We start from the raw sequence: 23,367 nt of genomic DNA, 5'->3' as shown, positions 1-23,367 counted from the left end.
GTGGTGCCTAGGGCCTCAATCCCCCCACATCCCATCACTACAGCACTGGTAAGGAGGCAAGGCATATTCTTCAGGCTATGCATGAGAGTCTATTCACTTAAAAATGGGTGTGGGAATGGATTTTGTGTAAAAAAAGAGAAAGCAGATAAAGAAAGCCTGTGCTTTCCTTCACCTCATATAATTGTGTGAAGGTTTTATTTTTCTACTAGAGAGCATTCTGGCTTTGTGATGGATAGTGGCCAGTGGCAAGATTCAAATAATGTAACAACTGGTTCCGAACTTCCAGTGGTGGGATTCAAATAATTTAACGACTAGTTTGCTGCCCTAATGACCGTTTTAAGTATAAAAAAAGATATACTGAAAGGCAGTTCATTATTTCATACAGTTAATGCTTAAATAAGAACAAAAAAGAGGTGCACAAAACTAGATTGCTGTAGATGGTAGGGTTGGCGGTTCGGCCCCTCCCGAACGGCAAATCAGGCCGAGATCAGCCAGTTCGGAGGGGGTCGGAGGGCCGAGGAGCCGAGCCTGCCCCCTCCTCACTAAACGCAATCCGAAGTTGGCCCTTCCCCCGAGCCAGCGGCTTCTCCGAGCCAGCCTGGGGAAAATAAAATTTAACTCCTTCTGGCCCAGCTCCGCCTCCTGGCAAGCTTGGGACGAGCGGAGCTTCCAAGTAAGCTTGGGACGAGCAGCTTCCAAGTAAAAAAACAAAAACAAATCCTACTCCGCCGCAAGCGCCGCTCCCCCACCCCACTCCCGCAAGTCCTACAAGCACCCACCCCCACCCAGCCTCATTTCCCACCCAACCCGCGCGAAACCCCAAGACCCCGAACTCCCATGCCGCTCCTGGCAAGTGGCGGTGGGACGAGTGGGGCTTCAAACTACAAAAAATAAAAAACCCACAGAATGGTCCCCACAAAGTTTCCCACCCAAAGAGACCCCACTTACCCACAGTGTCACTGGGCCTTTCCCCACTTACCGTAAGCCCAGCGCCATTTCTGAGGAGAGTGGCGCTGGGTTCCTTCTCCTCCCACGGCAGAAGCGCAGCGCCCAGTCACTACGCCCGCCGCTGCCACTGAGCCTTTCACTTAGCACGTAAGCCCCGGCTGCCACTTGGAGGAGAGTAGCGGGGTTCCTCCCTCCCCATGGCAGGGCAGCCACAATGCAGCCGCCTGCCGCTGCCGCTGGGCCTTTCCCCCCCCACTTACCGTAAGCCCACGCTGGCCTTGAGGAGAGCCAGCGCCGGGGTTCCTCCTCCTCCTCGACGGGGCGGCCGCGGCTAAGCAGCCGCGCCCTGGCCGCTGCACGCTGGGCCTTTCCCCACTTTACCGTGCAAGCCCCGCGCTTACTTGAGGAGAGTAGCGGGGTTCCTCCTCCCTCCCACGGCAGGGCTGACCACCCAGCGCGCCCGCCGGGGCTCTGCCGCTGGGCCTTCCCCACTTACCGTGAAGCTCCTACGCTACTTGAAGGAGCGCAGCTGGGCAACCCTCCTCCCTCCCTACGGCAGGCTGCCACAGCACAGCAGCCCTGCATACCGCTGGCCTTTCCCCACTTACCGTAAGCCCCGCGTTACTTGAGGAGAGTAGCGGGGTTCCTCCATCCATCCCCACGGCAGGGGCGGCCACAGCACAGCCGCCTCCGCCGCTGCTGCTGGGCCTTTCCCCACTTACCATAAGCCCAGCGTTACTTGAGGGAGAGTAGCGCGGGTTCCTCCTCCATCCCCATCGGCAGGGCGGCCACAGCGCAGCCGCCGCGCCGCTGCTGCTGGGCCTTTCCCCACTTACCGTAAGCTCCGCGCTACTTGAGGAGAGTAAGCGCTGGTTCCTCCTCCATCCCCACGGCAGGGCGGCCACAGCACAGCCGCCTCGGGGCGCTGCCGCTGGGCCTTTCCCGACTTACCGTAAGCTCCGCGCTACTTGAGGAGAGTAGCGCGGGGTTGCTCCTCCTCCCCACGGCAGGGGCGGCCACAGCGCAGTCAGCCTCCACCGCTGCCAAGCTGTCGTGCTCCCTCAGCGCCACGGCATCCCAGGCGCTCTTCTGAACGGCGCCTTTTGACGACCCCGCACAGAGCGCGGGGTCGTGTGGACGCCTGGACGCGCACCTGGGATGCCGCGCGCTGAGAGCAGCGCGCGGCATAGGATGGAAGGGAGTGGGGAAAAGCCCACTGTCCACAGGCTTCTCCACTCCAGTGGAAGGCAGGACAGCACAGTAAGGCTGGAAGAAAAAGTGCTGGGAAAAAAAGAAACAAAGCAGAGAATCCACATCCCCAATGTTAGAAATGTGGCAAAACAACACTTTAACTGAAAAAAAATCAACTACTTTAACTGAACAACTAACTAAAAACTTTAATAAATTTATGTGTGAATTCCACCTGCCTGGGAGTTTCTTACCACAGTGCCGCAAAAACATGGTTAAAAAGCATGGATCCTCAAGGATCCGCATGGTTTTTTTCACTTGGTCACCCAAAATCACCACCACATCATGGCACAAGTCCTTAGACACATGTCTGCACAAAGCAGTCACACATCCCACGCTTCATGGCCCAACAGTGCCCCAAAAACATGATCAAAAAGAATGGATCCTCACCGATCCTAATGATTTTTTTCTCTTGGTCACCCCAAAATCACACAAACATCACACAGTAGCACAAAAATCTGTTTAAAAAAGAAGGTTCCTCAAGGTGCCTTTGGCCCCCCTCAACCAAACTGCACCAAACCTAGGGGGTATGATCATGAAAGTCTCCAGATGATACCCTGAAATTTTGGTGTCTCTAGCTTTAAAAAAATCGTTTGCGTTTTTCATCCCCCTCCTCGACATTGGGTGATAATGGACCACCTGTTTGTGGGTCCATAACTTGCCCCCCTTGAACCAAACTGCACCAAACATGGTGTGCATGATCAGAACAGTGTCTCGAAGGCACCCTGAAAGTTTGGTGACGATACCTTTAAAAATGCGCCCTCTGCAGGCACCCCAGGAATTCCCCCATTGAAAAAATTCAATGCAAACCACAGAATCTTAGGCAAAAATCCTGGGGTGCCTGCAGGGGGCGCATTTTTGAAGGTATCAGCATGAAAATTGTAGGGTATCTTCAGAATACTTTTCTGATCATGCACCCCAAGTTTGGTGCAGTTTGGCCCATGTTATGCACCCTTAAAGATAGCCCCTATATTCCATTGGCTCCCATTGACAACAATGGAATATGTGGGCTATCTTTGAGGGTCCATAACTTAGGCCCCCCTGAACCAAACTGCACCAAACTTGGGGTGCATAATCAGAACAGTATTCTGAAGATACCCTGAAATTTTCATGCCAATATCTTCAAAAATGCGCCCCCTGCAGGCCAAAACAGGGAAAAACATCAAAAAAATAAAAACGAACCCGAGAATCTCGGAAATTCGGGTGTATCCGAGCCTGGCAGGCTCAGATATGGGGGGATCCGACCCCATACATCCGAACTGGACCCGAATCCGAACCAGGGCCGAATTTTTTTCCCATTTACCAACCCTAGTAGATGGTGAGACTCCCTCGCTCAATAAGTACACCACAACGACAGGCTGGAAAGGAATGGGCCGCAGCCCGTTTATTAAACAACAAACATATAAACAAGAACTATTTACATCAGAGCTGGGCGGCAAACGGGTCGCACATCACATCCCAATGAATGGGAAACTGGCGGGAAGGGAAGCCCAGAGATCATAGTCCTAAATGCTTCCACACTTCCCGCCCCTGCTGAGGAGACGGGCACCGGCTGAGCCCCAAGGCCGCCCCCAGCCCGTCTTCCTCCCGTACTTGCTGGGGTGTCGGGCACCGGCTAAGCCCATGGCCGCCTAACGGCCCAACCCAACCCCACTCCCTGGGGTGTCGGGCAGCGGCCCGGCCTGCCAGCCTGCCCGCCCCACCCCCCGGCCCTCATAGGGCGCAAGCCTGGGAGCCCCAGCCGGAAGGCTCGTTCTCTCCCCAGATGTGCGACACCGTTGCAAACCCGCCACGAGCTGCCCACCCTTGCAGCTCACCGCCCAAGCTCCTCAAGCCTGAGCCTGTCTCTATCTTAACCACCGACGAAGGGTAAACTGAACTGACTGAAGCCACAAGTCCATGCCCCATTGGGACAGGCGGACGCCATCCGGCTGAAAAAGGTCCATGACGTCCCGGGTGATTTCGGAGTGTTCTGCCACCGCTCCCCCGAGGGAAAGCACCACCTTGGTGGCCGCCTTACTGACTTTTCTGCAGGCCCTGTCCACTGCAGAGGGATCTAACGCTCCGCTCCAATTGGCCCGCTGCACCATCTTGGACCAAACCAAGGTCATATTAGGCCGGTGCCTGGCAAAGCTCCTGAGCGTGGCGGCCACCGCAAAACGCAGGTCAAGGCCCGACCTGGCAGGGAGATCTTCCTCCCCAAGGTGGATGACCAGGAGGTCCGGTGTAGCCAGCTGAAAAATGTATTCAATGACCTTGGGCTCTAGCTCATGCCAAAGCATGTGCCCCTGCCCCATCCAGGAAATTCTTACGTGCGCCCCGAGTCCGAGATGCCGGCCCCATTCGGAATTGCAGGCGTAGTCCCCGACTCTGTTGACAAGGCTGTGCCCCATGACCCACACCTGCCGATAGACAGTCTGCGGCGTCCCTGGAGGCACTGAGGAGGGAAATCAACAAGTCGGGTGTGGGCGAATGTACGCCCAAAAGGCCCCCGACCGCCACCTGCCCAAATTGCGGATATCCTCCGGGGCCCTGCCTTCTGCTGCCGCGGCCGTGGCGGCCCCTATTCCTGAGCAGTGCAGGCCGAACTCCGCGGCCGGTAGCCCGGCTTGAGCCAAGCATGCCCTGAACACCACCAGCATTTGGAACCTGGTGAGGGGGGACCCATCCTCGTGCACCAAGAGCATGCCACCCACCCGAGGCCTGTGCCGTAGCCACTCAATAAGGGGGGGAGGGGGCAGGTGGCGTCGCCCAGTAGGGCTGGCATGGTGACCCAAGCCCCGCGGCCCTCTTGGTCGGTTTTTGAAAGGGCCAGCCAAGCGTAGACCATGTCCCCCGACAGGACGAGGTGTTCCCTTTGCAGCGCGGTGCTGGAAGATCGATCCCTGGTAGGGGCGACCAGTTCCCCAGGCCTGAAAGCCCCGTGGTGTGCCAGGTGGAAGCGGATTGGCGAAAAGCAAGCGCTCATAGCGCTTGCGCACACCTGCCTTAGCACCCCAGTGACCGCCCTCAACACTTCCTTGGTGACTGGGCCTGAGGTCCCTCTGTCTGGTGCCCACCTCGCCGCCACCCAGCCACTAGGCGGCGGACTACAAACGCCTTGGTGACGTCAGGAAAACCGGAAACCTTGCGGTAGAAAGCGATGCCCGCCATGGGTGCACCCCATGGTGCGCTGGGTGCATCCCCCTGCCATGGAGACGGACCAAATACTCGAGGAGGTGGCCAGTGTCCACCCCACCGCAGACCGGGTGCCCGGAGGACGCAGCGAAGCTCAGGAAATCGCGCACGGCTCCGTCGTATTGCCTGCACGTGGCCGGTGCCAACGAGTTCAAAACACCTGTAATGACGTCTCGTTGCCAAGGCTCCAGAGGGACGCCGGCACTGTCGCCGGGAATGGCTCCGCCCCGGGGGCCAGGCGCCGGAAACGATCCACCTGCTGGCGAGATAAGGCATCAGCAATCTCATTCTGCAAACCTGGAACAAAAGCGGCTTTGAAAGAGATGTTATGAGTGAGGCAGGTGAGAACCAAATTGCGAACCAGGCGCATGACCCGTGCCGATTTGCTCGACTGTCTGTTTACCACATGCACCACTGCCTGGTTGTCGCACCAGAAAAGCACCCGTTTGTTAAGCCAGAGGTTGTGCCAAATGTGCACCGCCACCAGGATGGGAAACAGCTCCAGAAAAGTGAGATCCCTGGTGATGCCCTGCGCGTGCCACTCTGGGGGCCAGAGGCCCTGCGCCCACTGACCCCGGAAGAACACACCGAAACCAAAAGCCCCAGAGGCATCAGAGTGCACCTGCAACTCCAGGCCATGTTCCAAAGCTGACTGCCACAGAGAGATGCCGTTGAAGCTTCGGATGAAGGACAGCCAGACCTGCAGGTCTTCTTTCATGCCCCGGGAGACCCTGATGTGATGGTCAGTTGACTTGCAGCCCGACAAGGACCTCGCCAGCCGGGAGCAAAAAGCCCTGCCCGGGGCCACCACCCTGCAAGCGAAATTGAGGTGGCCGAGTAAGGACTGGACCAGGCGCACCCTGCATTTTCGGAGGAGGAGAACGGACTGGAGCAGGGCTGAAAGGGCTGTAAGTTTGTCAGCCGGGAGTGACGACGTGCCTAGGACCGTGTCCAGGTGAATGCCCAGGTAGCTGAGGGCAGTGGCGGGCCCCTCCGTCTTGTTGGGAGCCAAGGGGACCCCCAGCTCGGCGGCCAGGACCTGGAAAGCCTGAAGGGCCAGCTCACACTCCCGGGTGCCCTGCCTGCCGATAAACAAGAAATCATCAAGGTAATGGGTCACCAAACCGGAGGGCACCCGCTGCCTGAAAGCCCATTCAAGGAAAGTGCTGAAAGTCTCAAAGGCGGCACAGGCAAAGGAGCAGCCCATGGGCATGGCCTTGTCCACATACCAATTGCCTTGGAAGTGGATGCCCAGCAGCTCGAAGTCCACGGGGAAAATGGGCAGGAGCCGGAAGGTGGACTGAATGTCACACTTTGCTAGGGATGCCCCCGGACCCGTCTGCCTGATGCAGAGGATGGCTTCGTCCAGGGTGGCGTAACGGACCGAACAAACCTCTGGGTCAATGAAATGATTAACGGAATCGCCCCGGGGGTGGGAGAGGTGTTGAATTAAGCGAAACTCCCCCGGGGCTTTCTTAGGCACGACGCCAATAGGGGAGACCCTGAGGTTGGGGAGAGGGGGGTGACTGAAAGGGCCAGCAATGCGGCCGGCCTGGATTTCCTTGTTGAGCTTATCAGCCACCACTCCAGGGAGATTGCGGACAGATTTTAGATTGCTGGCTTGGTAAGCCCTCCGTGGGCCTTGGTATGGGATGCGGAAGCCAGAAGAGAAACCATCCCCCAGCAGGCGCGCAGCCCCCCTGTCTGGGTAACGCTGCAGCCACTCCAACAGCACCCCCACTTGAACGGGTGTAGGAGCCAGAGACTGCAGCTGAGCGGGCATCTCAGTGTTTTGCGGGGGCGGGAGCACAGCCCTGGCCACCGGCATCTTTGTGGGAGGGCCCGGTGCTGGGCGACCGGGCCTGCCGAAAGGGAGGGCGTCCCGCTGGCTTGGGACAGCTGATCCTGCTGTGGCTGCCGAAACAAAAGGAGCAAGAGTGCTCAAATCTACATTTTGGCCGCTGGCAAGCACCTTTGTTGAATTCCCAACACAACCCCCTAGCCCCCACCCGCCCCGGGTAGGCTCTGCCGGGTTTTGTAAGAACAGGAGGATCCGCCGCCCCTCCCATGGCGGGCTGGACCACGACCATCCAGGTTTGGTCGTGGATGAGGTCCCAACGGAAAAGGCACTTGTGCGAGGCGTTCTTGCGGATGGCCTCGTCGTAAGCGATGGCCGCAGTTTCCCCAGCCAGCGCCCGAGCCCACAGCACATGAGCCATGTGAGCTGCCAGGTGCCAGGCCCGCAGGGGATACACTGCCCCGATGAGGGCCAGGAATTCGGTGAAGCCCTGCAGCCAGTTGTTAAAATTCCGCTCGGCTGCTGCCGGGTCCTTCCGTTTTTTGTCGGCCTTCCCGCCCGACAAACCCAACTCCCCCTCCCGCCGCGGGAACTTAAAGATGTCCACGTAATACCCATCCAGCGCCCGCTCCTGGAGCTTCCTGGGGAGGTGGGACCCGGGCGGGTTGCCGCGGTCGTCTTGAGCCAGGCCAGGGGATGGCGCTAGCGCCCAACGCCTGCGCTTTGCAAGCCACGGTGGGAGAGCAGGCACTCTCTCCCCCCGCACCCAAAATTCCCCAGTAGCCTGCGCGTCATCATCCTCAGTAGACTCACCCGACGACAAAGAGCTGGGGGATCGCCTGGAGGAACGGGAACGCCCTGACGACCGCTTCCTCCTCCTGCCCTCACGCCCCGAGGGGCTGACGGACGCATCCACCGATGTGGACGCGCTAACCGGTGGCGAAAGGTGCAGCTCCTCCGCTGCTCCGCTCGAGGCCCCCGCCGGCGCCGAACCGGCCGCCGCCGGCGCGGTGGGCTCAGGGCCCCCGACCCCCGAGGTGGGGCCCGACTCGCCGGCCGCTCTGCCGAGGACTTGTGAAAGATGCAACAGGGTGTCCGCCAGGTTGCGGACCAAGGCAGGATCGGTGCCTATATGGCCGACATGTTCGGGCCGGGAAGATGCCGGGCCGGCACCCCCCGGGACCGCGGGGAGGGCCCCTCCTGAGGGAGACTGTCCCCCCATGCCGACCGGCCGTCCCCTGCCGATGGGAGACAAGCCCGAGCCCGCGGCCGCCCTCGCCGCTGCTCCGATTCGCCCAACAACCGGGCCGTCGTCCGACGTCCCCGGGCCAGTCTGGGCCCGGACCCTGTTCAGCAGAGCACGTGCTCTGCCCGATGTACCGCGCCGCCTCTGCAGCAGGCTCCCTGCTCTTGGCCCTTTTCGGCCCCATGGCGGCTGGAGACCCGGCCCAGAAGAGGTGAAAAGGAAAGCAGTAAGGTTGAAGCGAGAGGCGAGGGAGGGCCAGAGGAAGAAGGAAAATCAGCTAAGAAAGGAAAGGAAAGAAAAGGCCAGTCTCCTTCCAGGCCTTACGCGAGACGCCAAACACACGACCACGCCTTGCTGGTTCTCGCCGCCGGGAAGGGCGCAGACCGGGGAAGGCGTCTAGATATACCCAGGCTCCTCCCGCCTTTTTCAGTGGGAGCCAATCATTGCACCCAGTTCTGCAGCTTGCCGCCAGGCCATGCATGCCCCTTATCTTGCTGCGTTGCTCACCACGGCAGCAATGGCTGCCCCTGGTTATTCAGGTGCATCTTATTTGTTATAAGAAAGAGTTTTAAAACATTAATGAAAAAACCTGCTTGAAAAACACGGATCCTCATGATTTTTGCACTGTCATCCCAAAATCACCAGCACATCATAACTCCAGCCATTAGCCACATGTCTGAACACAACAATCACATATCCCACGCATTGTGATGCCACAGTGGTACAAAAACCTGCTTGAAAAACATGGATCCTTGTGGATCCTCATGATTTTTCCACTTGGTCACCCAAAAATCACCTGCACATCACAGCTCATATCCCTAGACACATGTCTGAACACAATAATTTTGCATCCCATGCTCCATGCCACCACAGTGGCACAAAAATGTATTTAAACACATGGATCCTCATGGTTCCTCCTGATTTTTGCACTTGGTCACCCCAAAATCACAAGCACATCACAGCTGAAGCCCCTGGCCACATGTCTGAACACAACCACACATCCCATGCTCTGTGGCACAGCAGTGGCTAAAAAACCTTCTTTGAAAACATGGATCCACATGGATCCTCATAATTTATACACTGTCACCCCAAAATCACCGCCTCTCAGAACAATGCCAGCTGAGCTAGTGGTGGGGAGGGAGGCAAGGGGAGGCTAGGGGTTGGGGAAATGGTAAGAGGTGGTGGGGAAGGGAAGGCCTCTGCCAGGCCCCCAAGGGACCAGCTGGCCTTTTGGGGTGGGTGGGGGGAGAGCAAAGCCTTCTGCCAGGCCCTCAATGGCCTGGGTCGCACTTCCAAAGGCCAGTGGCATAGCACCAACGGGACAGGGGGCACAATGCCCCGGGCATGCGCTGTAGTGGGGGTGTTGCTGGGGCATTCCAGGGCAGGGCGGGTAGTGCCACAGCAGGGGCGCAGGGCGCGTGCACACCTTGGGCACAGTTTCCCCTTGCTCCGCCCCTGCCAAAGGTTGATGGAAGGGGGTAAAGGGGAGGAGACATGGGGTGAGGTGGAAAAACATGGAAGGAAGGGGGAGTGGTTACTTTGCTGCAATCAAAAGGGGGCATAGGTTTTCTCCAAAGTAAAAAATCTGAGACAGGATTTTTAATGGTCAGTGATGTTGACTCACAAATGGTTTAAATAATTCTCTGTATAAATGCTTGGGGAAGATGCAGGAGGAAAATGTATAAAGCCCAAACTTACTCCTACAAGATGAAACAATGTTGCAGAACAAAAAAAGAATGGTGACTTGCAGTGGCATTAACTAGCAGAATGTTCCTGTGCTGAATGGGGCATCTTTTCCTCTAAACCATCATGCTTAATTTGCAAAGAAAAGTTTTAATGGTTTTTAGAAGTGGGAGGTTTTGTCCTTTCTGTTCGCATTTTGGCAGCAACCTAGAGAACAACCAAGAGAAAAAAATGTCTTCTCTCTTAATGGAAGTGTTCTTCACCAGAAGAATATTATTTACTAGCTGATGTTATTCACCTCCTTGCTATAAAAAGCTTCTCCTGCCCATTGTCACAAAGATGGGTAAGATACCTCCTGGTTGCCTGAAAGGTGTGTGTGTGTGTGTGTGTGTGTGTGTGTTTGTGTGTGTGTGTGTGTGTGTGTGTGAGATTACCTGAGAGTGGGGAGAATTATTCTGTCAAACATTAACGACTACCAAACTGAACATGGACCACAGCAGTACTAAAAAGTCTGAATATTTTTCTTACTGAACAAGATCAGCCAAAGCAGAATCTGAATAAAATTTCTGAGCACATCCCTGCCATGCTGTTTATATTTTAAAAAACTGCAGCTGCTTATCAAAAATCTCTCAGATGTTTCCTTTCATTTGAAGTGGCTTTGTGCTTTGAACCAAACCTTAAGAGGAAAATTGCAATGTAAGCATTATTACCTGGCCTTGTTGAGATATCAAAAAATAAACATTTTGGGTGACCTTGCCGAAGTGCTTATTCTACTAACACATCTCAGAAACACTTGGATCAAATGCTACATAAGCATAACTATTTTCTTGTTCTTCATCCAAAATAACTTTCCAAGAATTTCTCATAGGATAGAATTACTCATATGGGATATAAATCAGAAAAGTGGAGTAAGATGTTTACAGGGCAGGGCACAGTGGAAAAAAAATTGAAACATGACAGGTCGTGCCAGCTCATTTCAGAATCATTCAAGCACAGGACATGCATGACTACTTTGTTGTGCTAAGTATGGCTAAGCCAAAGTCAGATTGGCAGTGACACTGAGACAGACCTCCTCAGCTTTGAGAGCAATTCCAGTTATGTTTGTAAGTGCGCTGTGCAAATAAAAAAACCACATGTACACCTTTGGAGCTATTCTCTGTATGTTCCAAACCGACCTTTGATGGTGTGTGATCTCTACTTGTACACCAGAGCTCTATAGAAATTGGAAATGAAAAAATGAACCACTGGAAAATTCTTAACGTATCAGTGCTACTTTGGGAAAAAAGATCAGCCAATTTTGAAATGAAAAAATCTGGTGAGAAATTTGGATGAGAACCGTGGAACGATCATAGCTCGAAAGCAGGATTTATCAAAACTTTCCCTTCTTACTCACAGAATGAAATTCAGCAAATGGGTGACTGGAAAATTTGCAAGTGGACTCTAATTGAAAATTTAACTGCCGGATCCCACTTGTGTGTGGCAAGAAGAGAAAACAAATGGATACACCGAGCTAAAAATAGAAAGGAGATCAGCTTCGGGGCTAGATGGTTTTTCCAGAAAGATTTTGCTTTATTTATCATCATTTTCTTTTGATAACATGCAGTTTTTACTGTGGGTTTCTTTGAAATCCAAGTCCCTATAGAAGATTTTTTTAATGCCATTTGCCTGATAATGCTAATGGTAAATCTTTTTCATAGAAAAAAATCCATCAACTTCTCTCATCATGAGAAATGGCAACAATTTTGCAGAGAAATCATTTGCTTATAGAAAAATTGACTCATGCCCACAACTGTAACAATGACAGTTCTAGGTATGATAAAAATGAAAAATATAGGTAAGAGTTTTTAAAAAGAAGGTAATTACCACATATCTAATCAACATTGCCAGGAGTAAAATAGTATTACATTATAAAGGGAGAAGAAATATGATCCTCTGGTGAACTTCTCAGTCTCCTTGAAACATAACCTTTTAGCTGAAAGGGTTTTTGGCATGAACCTGATGTCTCCAATCAGAACTTTTTCTGTAAGCAGCTTTGAGCACATACCTTCTCTCTGCCTCCTGGAACTCTGAACCCCAAGAGGGTCCTTATGTTGTGGCTATATTTGCTGTACCCCATGTAAGATTCAGTGCAATTCTGTCCGGGCCACATTTTTTTTTGTCCACGGTATCCACTGCACTTCCCTTCTATTCTGCTACAAAAATAACTTGATAAGGTGAGGAAAAGGCCATGGTAACTGAAGTAGAACAGAAAGCAAATGCTTTATTACCACTCTCTGATGATATATGGTTTTGTCTGCTACCAACTGCCACAAATAGTTAAGGTGAACTATTTATAGCTCTGTAACTCTTGTTTGCCCCCCCCCATTAGACTTCTAGCTTTGTCTTCTATCTGGCTAGTTTCATTATTGCTGTCTGTTTTCATGAAAGGAGGGGGAGGAGTGACTCTTTCTCTTTCTCACTGACTTTAATGTCCTCTTTATTTTATATTGTAGCAAATCCCCCCTCACTTGCAAAGGCCACCATGTCATTTAGTATCTACATGAAGCCACTGGGAGAGGTCATCAGGAAGTTTGCACTGCATTATCACCAATATGTGAATAACACCCAGCTCTGCCTTTCTTTCCCACCTAATTTCAAGAATGCAGTTGATGTTTTGAACTAGTGCTTGGAGTCAGTAATGGGCTGGATGAGGGTGAAGAAGTTGAAACTGAATCTTGACAAGGCAGAGTTTCTCCGGGGTAGTAGGAAGGCAGACTAGGGACTTCAAATCTTTCCTGTCTTGAATGGGATTACACTCTCCTTGAAAAGCTGGCTTTACAGTTTGGGAGTTGGGAGTGCTACTTGGTATAGCAGTCACCTTAGAAAGTGGTCCAGAGTGCTTTCTGTGTGTCAGTTGCATACATTCCAGGGTCAGTTAGACCTAGCCACATTGATCTATGCCTTAGGGCTAGGCTGTTTCCACACAGCCCAATAACAGCACCCCAGGGACAGTAAAAAAAACTGTCCCTGGGGCGCTGTTCACAACAGCAGGCACTGCTGCATTGCAGCAGTGCCATGCTCATGCTGGCCAAGCGACATGAAAACATCACTTTTGAACCTCGCTCAACAAGCGAGGTTTTCCAAAAGCGGCGTCTTCCACCCGCTGCTGTGCGAACGGCAGCAGGTGGAAGGCGGTGTTTTCACCCTGCCTTCCCCAAATGGCTCTAACCTTCTCCTGGCTTCTGTCGCGTTGTGGAGGCCAGGGGACACACCTCCTGGCCTCCGATTCCAGAGCCGTCGCTCTGGCCATGGGGGCATGTCCCCTGGCCTCCACAACGCGACAGAAGCCAGGAGAAGGTAAGAGCCGTTTGGGGATGGCACAGCCTCTGTGAAGGCTGCGCCATTGGCTGCGCACCCAGTGGGACCGTCCATGCGAATGGTTCCGGGGGGGGTGCATCGGCATAAACTATGCCAATGCACCCCCGCTCAGCTGGCCGTGCAGAAACATCCTGTGTTACATCTACACTGGACTACTTCAGTGCACTCTATCTTCAGACTATCCTCGATGAGTATTTAGAAGCTGCAGCTTTTGGGAGCATGTGACCCCAATATCACAGCAATTATATTGGGTACCAGTCCACCCCTGAGGCCAATTCAAGGTATTGATCTTGTCCTTTAACTCTATGTGGCTTGGGACTGGAGTATTTGCAAAACTGTCTTCTCCCATATGTTGCTGCTTAGGAGTTAAGACCACAGGAAGAAGCCCTCCTGACTGTCCCATCAATCAAAAAAACTTGTTTGTTGGGTACAGGAGTCAGGGCCTTTTCAGTCCCAGTCCAATGACTATGGAACACCCCCCCCCCCCATGCACAACCTCCAGAGATGTGCTGGCCCTCTCACTTTTGATCTTTAGGAGGCAGTTGAAGATGGTTTTATTTAGGATTGCATTTGATTAAAGCAAAATAAAGGCACTGGGGACTGAGCCTAAGAAGTGTGTTGAAGATCACTGAGACATAAATGAAAAAAAAAGATTGGAAAAGAGCCCCATGAAATATTTTGGCACTGGACATGATAATCCCAAATAGCATTTCTATACACAGTCTTTTAATGTTCTGCCAATCATTGCACCATCATTAGTTTTAGGAGGAGTCTGACTCTATGAAAGTACAGGCCATAAGATATTTCATTACGTGGCAATGTGTTGGCTGATAGGTATTTTTGGCTTATTTTTGAGATCTATTAATAATCATAATCATAATTCACATTTCTCAGAGTAATGTAACAAAAGCAAACAGCCAGCACACTGTGAGATTTTATAAAAAGATTATTCATTTAATAATGCTAAATAGGGAGTGTATACACGTTTATAAAATAATAAACAACTTTTCTAACTAAGCTGCATCTTAGCTACATTGTGACTAGAGACCGAGAATGACTGGGACTAACGAGAACAAAGAACAATTAACGTTTTACCCAACATTCCCCTCCTTTATGTGTGCATGACTTAAAGCACATACTGATTGATACTCAGTGGTCAAGAAAGCATTTTTCTAATTATGCAAAAGACACCTACATTCTAGAAAGAATTTACAAGCTCCATGCCCCCATTTGTTACAAGACAATCTAACTCTCTAGTTACATGCAAACAAACAAATGTCAAGTTAACTCTTTCTTGACTGAGGAGGCTGGCATTCACAAAACCTAACAAGTATGAGCAAACCTTATGCGTGTATCCCATCCATCCCATCTACTACTGGTTATGGTATGGGAAAAAGACAGACATTTGTTTCTTTATATAAATGTAAAGAAATCATGGATGGGGAGGGGAGATATATATATATATCCTTAGACATCTGAGGGATGTGAACATGGAGAACTATCTCTGCCCCTTTCTGTATCCTAAATGTCTGAAACATTTTTTCTGCTGGTCAGGGACCAATACCAGAAATGTGAAAAGATACAGAAATCAACTACAAGTTGACAAGCAGAGTTGGTGGCAGATGGGGGATTTAACTTTCTTTACCCACACACTCCGTTTTTGTCTAAAATAAATTTATACACTATACCTTTTAAGTATCCTGAGAAAGGAAGAAAAACTCACACAGGTGCCAATTCTGTGCTCCTTGTGAAAATTTTAACTGGTTCCCAATTTTCTCCAAACTCCCAGACATATGGCGGAGAAGATCAACACAGATATCCGATTTTTGAAACTTGCATCTCAATTGGGTAAGAAATGTGTTCCTCATTGAAACTAATATAAATGAATAAATGTGTTCCTCATTGAAACTAATATAAATGAATAAAGAATTCTGAACAAGTGTAATAATAATAAAGGAAATAAATCCAACCCAAATAAGATTGCTGTGCACAGTTGTGATAACAATCATTATTTGACAGTTCCTGTCATATTTCAGTCAGCATTTGACAATATTTGATGGTGACATGAAATGGCAACCAATATTTGTCAGAAAAAGACTTGTGAAAAACTGTACTTCTTTAGATAATGCATAATTACAAGGACTTGTTAATCTCACTACCACATGATGTGGTGACATTAATAGAGATGACTTTAAAATCCATGAATCACTATTGGTGCTAGAATTCATTTTTACAGAGCAATCTGAAAGTAGGAAGCAAAAGTGTTCAGGAAGCTGACTAGTTTCTATGCCATCTTGCTGATAGTCGGATTTGTGCTGATGCAGTGCCCTGACTCTGCTACACCAGTCCTGCCCAGAGCACAGCCCTGTTGCAGCTGGATGCCAACAGGTTGGAGGTGTAGGTCCATGCAGCGGCATGGATGTAGGTGGATCAGGGCCCTCAACAGCAGTAGAAAGTTACACTGTCCAAAAAGAAAGCATAGCCCATAAGAAGAAGAGGAAGAGTTTGGATTTATATTCCCCCCTTTCTCTCTTGTAAGGAGACTCAAAGGGGCAGACCACCTTTCCCTCCTTTCCCCCCCCCCCAACAAACACACTGTGAGGTGGGTGGGGCTGAGAGTGAAGAACTGTGACTAGCCAAAGGTCACCCAGATGGCATGAGTTGGAGTGCACAAGCTAATCTGGTTCACCAGATAAGCCTCCACAGCTCAAGTGGCAGAGCGGGGAATCAAACCCTGTTCTCTAAATTAGAGTGCACCTGCTCTTAACCACTATGCATGCTGGCTCATGTAAAGTGCCCATGTAAAGCAAAAATCTAACTGCCCTAGAAGGCCCATGTTGCTGAATACATCTGCACTCAATCCACTGGCAGCCAAACTCCTTCCCCCACAACCAATCACTGCCCCCCAGTCATAGATAGTCCCTTGCCAGGACACCCTTCAACTTTGAGGTAGGATGCTGTGTCCCAGAGATCCCTGCTATGTAGATTTTGAGCATGCAACAGGAAAAGCACACTGGGCACTTGGCACTGCTGGGAGAGTGGTGCTTTTCTGAGAACTGGGACTATGTTAAAGGTATGTTGGCTGTTAAGGGAAGAGGCAATACCTGGCTCGGCCCACTGAAGGCAAGGTAGTCATTTGCACCCATTCCTAGCCAGGCTCTGTGCAAGGTGATTAGATGGCAGCACCTGGACCTAGTCCTGCACAAGGCAAGGCAGATGGCATCCAGCCTGGCTGAGCCCCTGCAGTGGCGTAGTAGGTTAAGAGCAGGTGCATTCTAATCAGTGGTGGGATCCAAAAATTTTAATAACAGGTTCCAGATGGTGGTGGGATTCAAACAGTGGCGCCGCCGCACACACGCATCTCCAGTCCCTATTGGGCAGAGAGGTTGCTTTAGTAACCCCTTCTCGGCACTCAGAAAAAATTAGTAACCACTTCTAGAGAAGCGGTGAGAACTAGTTGGATCCCACCTATGATTCTAATCTGGAGGAACCGGGTTTGATTCCCTGCTCTGCCTCTTGAGCTGTGGAGGCTTATCTGGGGAATTCAGATTAGCCTGTGCACTCCCACACATGCCAGCTGGGTGACCTTGGGCTAGTCACAGCTTTTCAGAGCTCTCACAGCCCCACCTACCTCACAGGGTGTTTGTTGTGAGGGGGGAAGGGCAAGGAGATTGTAAGCCCCTTTGAGTCTCCCGCAGGAGAGAAAGGGGGGATATAAATCCAAACTCCTCCTCCTCCTCCTCCTCCTCCTCCTCATCATCATCATCACCATCTTCAGTTTTCCACCTTAACCTACCAAAGCACCCTTAATCCAGGAAATCTATGACTGAGTTACATGATGCTGGTTGCCAGGGCACTTGCACAAGGACATTTCCTGTCACTGGATTTAGCTGACTTTGCTATTACCCGTGTTTCCCCGAAAATAAGACAGTGTCTTATATTAATTTTTGCTCCCAAAGATGCGCTATGTCTTATTTTCAGGGGATGTCTTATTTTTCCGCTCCACAGCTGCATGCTCTGGTGTTCTGTTCGACGGGCATGCTTCCAAAAAAAACTTTGCTATGTCCTGCTTTTGGGGGATGCTTTATATTTAGCACTGCAGCAAAACCTCTACTATGTCTTATTCTCCGGGGATGTCTTATTTTCGGGGAAACAGGGTAGTATATAGATGATGAAGATGTTACATGTATTAAAAGTAAAATAAAGTTATTTCCCAGAGAACAGTAGGTTATCTTTCACGAACATCTGTTGGTCTGTTTAAAAAGTAATAGCAGAGGGGTGTATGTGGCAAAATTGTATATTGCTTGCGGTGACAACATACATTAAATTGGTTTTGCATATGGACACGATGTGGCTTTACTGCACAATGAAACAGGCAGTAAAATCATTTCAGAGCACTGTTGAAAGCACTAAAATTCAGAAAAGAGATATGGTTTCTGTTTTAAAATATTTTAAACAGCACAAAAAGTATCACTATTCAATATTTCATTTCTTACTCAATTAATTAGCTCATTTATACCCCACTACTCAGTAAACACATGTTCAAAAGGTGGCTTCTAAAAACAGTATGACATGCAGGGGACCCTTGGAGCGGAGCCTCATCAAGATCAAAGTCATAGTCCTTTGGTTTCAGAAGTTAGCTATGTTGGTCTGCAATAAAACAGCTAGATTCAAGTTTAGAGACCAGAAAGATTTTGGAGTTTCAGTTTTTGAGAGTCAAAGCTTCCTTTGACAGATATCTTGAAAATTTATACCTGAAAATTGTGTTGTTACTGGATTTGAATCTAATGGTCCTTTAGAAATCTGAGGCACTTTTGCACACTAAGTTCCTGGTATACAGAGAGGAAAAGAATTGTAGAAGCACCACAAGAATAAAAGCTAGAGCTACTTAGTGGAGCTTTGTTCAGCTTTTAGGTTACTAGAAAGATGTGGCTTTTTGCCCTTGTGTTTTACTACTTCTAGTTTTCCATTAAGGGAACATGTAGGTGAAACGTGATGGTCTGTAGAGCAATTCACAATGTACTGTTATATCTGCCACTTCAGAGAGAGCATTTATGGTTTGAGAGATACCTTCTTGGACCCTTGTGCAATGCAATGATTCAGGAATAAAAGACTTAAAAGACATAAAAATGAGAGGAAGTTTAACTTTCCTAATTAAAAAAAGTAATTTATTGCTGTAAACAGAGAATTAGAGGATGATCATGGAAAAAGGTTCTAAGTCAGAAAAAATATACTCTCTTTTAGTTTCCATCTGAAAGGTTTTGGGCCCACTTGCTAGTATTCTCAGAATATCTGGTTTCTATCACTCCAGCAGAAAGCTTTGTTCTATCAATTACCGTCTGATAGAGTAGCTTTGAACTGCAATTTGTCTTTATATTATTTCTGAAATGTTATTTATATGTTTATTCATGTTGGCAGGGGTGCTCTGACCATAGCTCTTTTGAGGACTATTAATCAAAAGACCAAGTTCTCAATTAATCAATGTCACCCTTTGACATCAAGGTCCTTCTCTTTATTGCTGGTTGAGATTGAAACTTGCAACAAACAAACAAACAGTTAAGCATCAAAAAGTTGCACATATCAGAAATTTGGCCCCTACCCCTGAACTACATATCTAAAGAAAGAACTCTTTTGACGGCATTTTGTGATGCAAACTGGGAACCTTTTGGCTACCAAATGCAGGATGTGGTATATCCTTTTCAAAGAGGCAAATACTTCACATGTTTATTTTGGCTCCTCTCAATCAAAGCCTGCTGTGATTCTGCTGTACTTAAAATTAACAATCTGTGTTATGGCCCCCTGTATTAAATTACTCTGACTTATTCTTTTCAAATCTTTGCCAGAGAAACAGCAACAGGAGGAAGATAACCACAGTCACTGCAGTTTTGTTGCCCCAGTGATTATGTGAGGACAATCCAGTGATACCAATTTTCTGTGATCAGCTGACATTCCCATAAGTATTTTCTATCCTGGTTGTGGCATACAAACTGCTAATTAACTATCTTGCCTGCCTAAATGCTGATCAAATTTGTGTTATTTTACATAGGAGGGAAAGAGGAAAATAAGATGAAAATGAGTATGTGACAGATTGAGTATGTGAGCTGAAAATGAGAAGCAGACAGAGTCGTCACATACATATACCCTTACAGTACAGAGTATCCAGGAACCCTGCCATTCTTATATAGGAGAAAGAAGGATCTAAAGGCACAGTTTTTGTCTAGCTTGTCAGTAAGGACATCCATTTCTAGCAAGATTCTTTCTATGTCCACTGGCAGCTGGAGGCCTTATCCCAGCACCATATTGATTTATTCATGCCATTTATGCCATTTACACTCCATCTTTTTCTGCAGTAGGGATACTCCATTTTAACCTCAAAACATTCATATGAATTAGGTCACCCAGCAAACTTCCAGGGCAGTGTTGGGATTTGAACCTGGGTCTCCCTGATCATAGTCTAATACCTCAATCACCTCACCACACTTGCCACTTGCAAGGGTGATCTTTAAGGACAGCTTTGGGGGCTTTTCTGCTCCCAAAAACAGTTTAGCATACAATGGAATCCATCAGACTAAGTACCTTATCCTAATCTTCAATGCCCCTGTAGGTAGAAGGAGTAAACTCTAAAAAGTCTTCAGCAGATAAAGCTATGACTGTGGCACTGGCTGAATATTAAATCAGGAAGGTAGCTCTTTTTCTCTCTGGCACCAGTATATAAAACTGGGAAGCAGGATAAAAATCACTTCTCCCTAAATATGTTTGATACAGTGTTGTAGATTATCCGTTTGTTGTACACTCACTTTATTTATTTGCTGGCACCTCCTCCTTAATTGTAAGTGGTTTGCGATAAAATCTATAAAATCAGTAGAACAAAAAAGTAACTAAAAAAACTAGGACAACAACAACAACAACAACAACAATTTAAAAAAACATATAGATAAAAGAAGCATAAAAATCAAAATAGCAATAAAAACTACTCTACAAAAATCAGGAAAAAATACAAAAATTCATCTGCCATGAAACTACACCCATATAGTTTGCCTTCGTGTTTGTATCACACCAACACTAGTGTGGAATATCTCTGCTTGATGCTTCACAGGGTGGTGAGGATAAAATAAAGAAGGGAAGAATGCTGCAAGACACTTCAAGTCCCCTTTGGAGAGAACATAGGGGCATAGATGAATTAAAATAAAATTAAGTAATTGGTATACTTCACAAACTCTTTGGCCCCTTCTGCATGGGCAGATAAAACTGGGCTATGGATGGTTAAAAAACCTGTTTTTTTGGAGGGGGGAACTTTGTATGGATCCTGCCCCCAAAGTGAGGCTGTCCCCCGAACCGGGTTTTTTGAGAATTGAACTATCTGTGATTCTTGTGTTTAAAAAACTGGGTTGCAGCTGCTCGCGAGTGTACAGCTGGGCAGCAGGCGCTTTAATTGGCTGCACTTCCCTTTTATTTAAATGTCCCACCTCGCAGTTGTGTAGCCATGCAGGGTCACAGGGATGTCTTGTGCAATCATGAGATGTCATCATGGCTGTGGGGGTCCATTCATTGCTGCCCGCATAGCTACACAGCAGAGGGAGGTAAGTTTTTTAAAAAGATGCACCTCCATGTGAAGGCACGGCAGCAACCCGCATTATTTCCATGGGCTCCAGTCGCTGCCTGCTTGATTTCTTTGAGCTGATGAAATCTGGATATACCAGTGAGGGGAACCATTTGATTTTGATTTGAATTTGATTTGAAATTTAATTTATATACCACCCTCCCCTGGAGGGTTCACTCTGTGGCACCACGCTGAAAATGTTTTGGTAGGATCTGGAATTGATCCTTACAGTATGAATATATGCATTTCTCGGAAGGAAAACAAATGCATTAGAAAGCCTGTCATAATGTGCACAGTTTTCTGGATGTCCACCCCCACAGCATCTATTTTTTTCTGGCAGGATTCCTGCACCCTTCAGCAAGTACACAAGGAATTTAAGTCTCCCGCCCCCACAATTATTTAATCACTTTTAATATTAAACACACTTTCATATGCATCTATGCATAAAAATGAATAAGCTTGAAGAACAAAACACATTGCCTTAACAAAAATAGGCAAAAAATGTAAAAAGAATAATGTTTGGGAGAGTCAAGCTCATGCCGGTCTTTCAAACAGTAGAAAAACTTTCCCCAGCTAAACGTTTTGTCACTGAAGTTATTTGACACTTGTTGGGGTCAGAAAAACTTTGTCAGAAAAAGATTAGCAACTCTATAGTGAATTCTGCACAGCCGTAAACAGCGGTGTGCAGACGGCATAAATGGTAATGCAGCGGCCCCATGGGCCCCATGGGTGCCACATGGCCAGCATGCAAACTGGCCAGGCCACAAGCCTTCGCACGGGGCCTGGCAGTTTTTTCTCATTGCCTGTCCAGTCCTGCATAGCCACACAGGAATGGACCCATGAACCCCCACAGCAGGGGCGTAACAAGGCAGCCCTGGGCAAACTGTAGCCCTGGGCAAAACCTGAGTTGGATGCCCCCCGCCCATGGGCGGCTACTCCACCACGACCAAATTTTTTTGCACTAGGACATTGGTGCCTGCAGGGGGTGCATGTTTAGACATATCAGCACCAAAATTTCAGCATATCATCAGGTGACTGTCCTTATGCTACTACCCAAGTTTGGTGAGGTTTGGTTCAAGGAGTCCAAAGTTATGGACTCCCAAAGGGGGTGCCCCATCCCCCATTGTTTCCAATGGGAGCTAATAGGAGATGGGGGCTACAGTTTTGAGGATCCATAACGTTGGCCCCCCTGAACCAAACTGCACGAAACTTGGGGGGTATCATTAGGGCAGTCTCCTGATGAGACCCTGAAAGTTTTGAGACTGTGCCTTCATAAATGTTCCTCCCAGCCTGCAACCCCCATGGACAGCAATACAGAAAACTCAATGCAGAACAAAGATTCTTGGGCAAATTTCTGGGGTGTTCCTGCAGGGGGCGCATTTTTGGATGTATCAGCTCCAAAATGACAGGGTATCATCTGGAAACTGTCCTGATGGGACCCCCAAAGTTTGGTGCAGTTTGGTTTAGGGGGTCCACAGTTATGGACCCTCAAAGGGGTACCCCATCCAACATTCTTTGCTAAGGAGATGGGGACTACCCTTTTGAGGGTCCATAACTTTGGACCCCATGAACCAAACTGCACCAAACCTTGGGGGTGCCATCATGACAGTCTCCAGATGATACCCTGAAATTTTGGTGATGATACGTCCAAGAATGCCCTCCTTGCAAGAACATCCCGAAATTTGCCCAAGAATCTTTGTTCTGCATTGAGTTTTCTGCATTGCTGTCCATGGGGGTTGCAGGCTAGGGGGGGCACATTTCTGAAGGCACAGTCTCAAAACTTTCAGGGTCTCATCAGGAGACTGCACTAATGATACCCCACAAGTTTGGTGCAGTTTGGTTCAGGGGGGCCAAAGTTATGGACCCTCAAAACTGTAGCCCCCATCTCCTATTAGCTCCCATTGGAGACAATGGGGCATAGGGGCACCCCTTTTGGGAGTCCATAACTTTGGACTCCATGAACCAAACCTCACCAAACCTGGGGGGTAGCATAAGGACAGTCTCCTGATGATACGCTGAAAATGTGGTGCCACTAGCCTAAAAACTGCACTCCCTGCAGGCCAAAAATGGAAAACCACTAAAATACCCAAAAACGAACCCAGCATTTTGATCCCCCCCACAAGATGATGCCCTGGGCAGCTGCCCAACTTGCCCAATGGGCATTACGCCAGTGCCCCACAGCCATGCTGACATCTCGCAGGACCCAGATACCAATCCCTACGTAGATGGGAAGTGTCAAGAAAAGAGGTATGCAAGCGTGGCTGGAGCAGGAGCACCGCCTGCCTGGATTTTCATGCGGCGCCTGCTGCA

Source organism: Sphaerodactylus townsendi, linkage group LG05 (genome assembly GCF_021028975.2).
Source record: "Sphaerodactylus townsendi isolate TG3544 linkage group LG05, MPM_Stown_v2.3, whole genome shotgun sequence".
Lineage (NCBI taxonomy): Eukaryota > Metazoa > Chordata > Lepidosauria > Squamata > Sphaerodactylidae > Sphaerodactylus > Sphaerodactylus townsendi.
The sequence above is the reverse complement of the archived record's forward strand: the minus strand, read 5'-3'. Positions refer to the sequence as shown.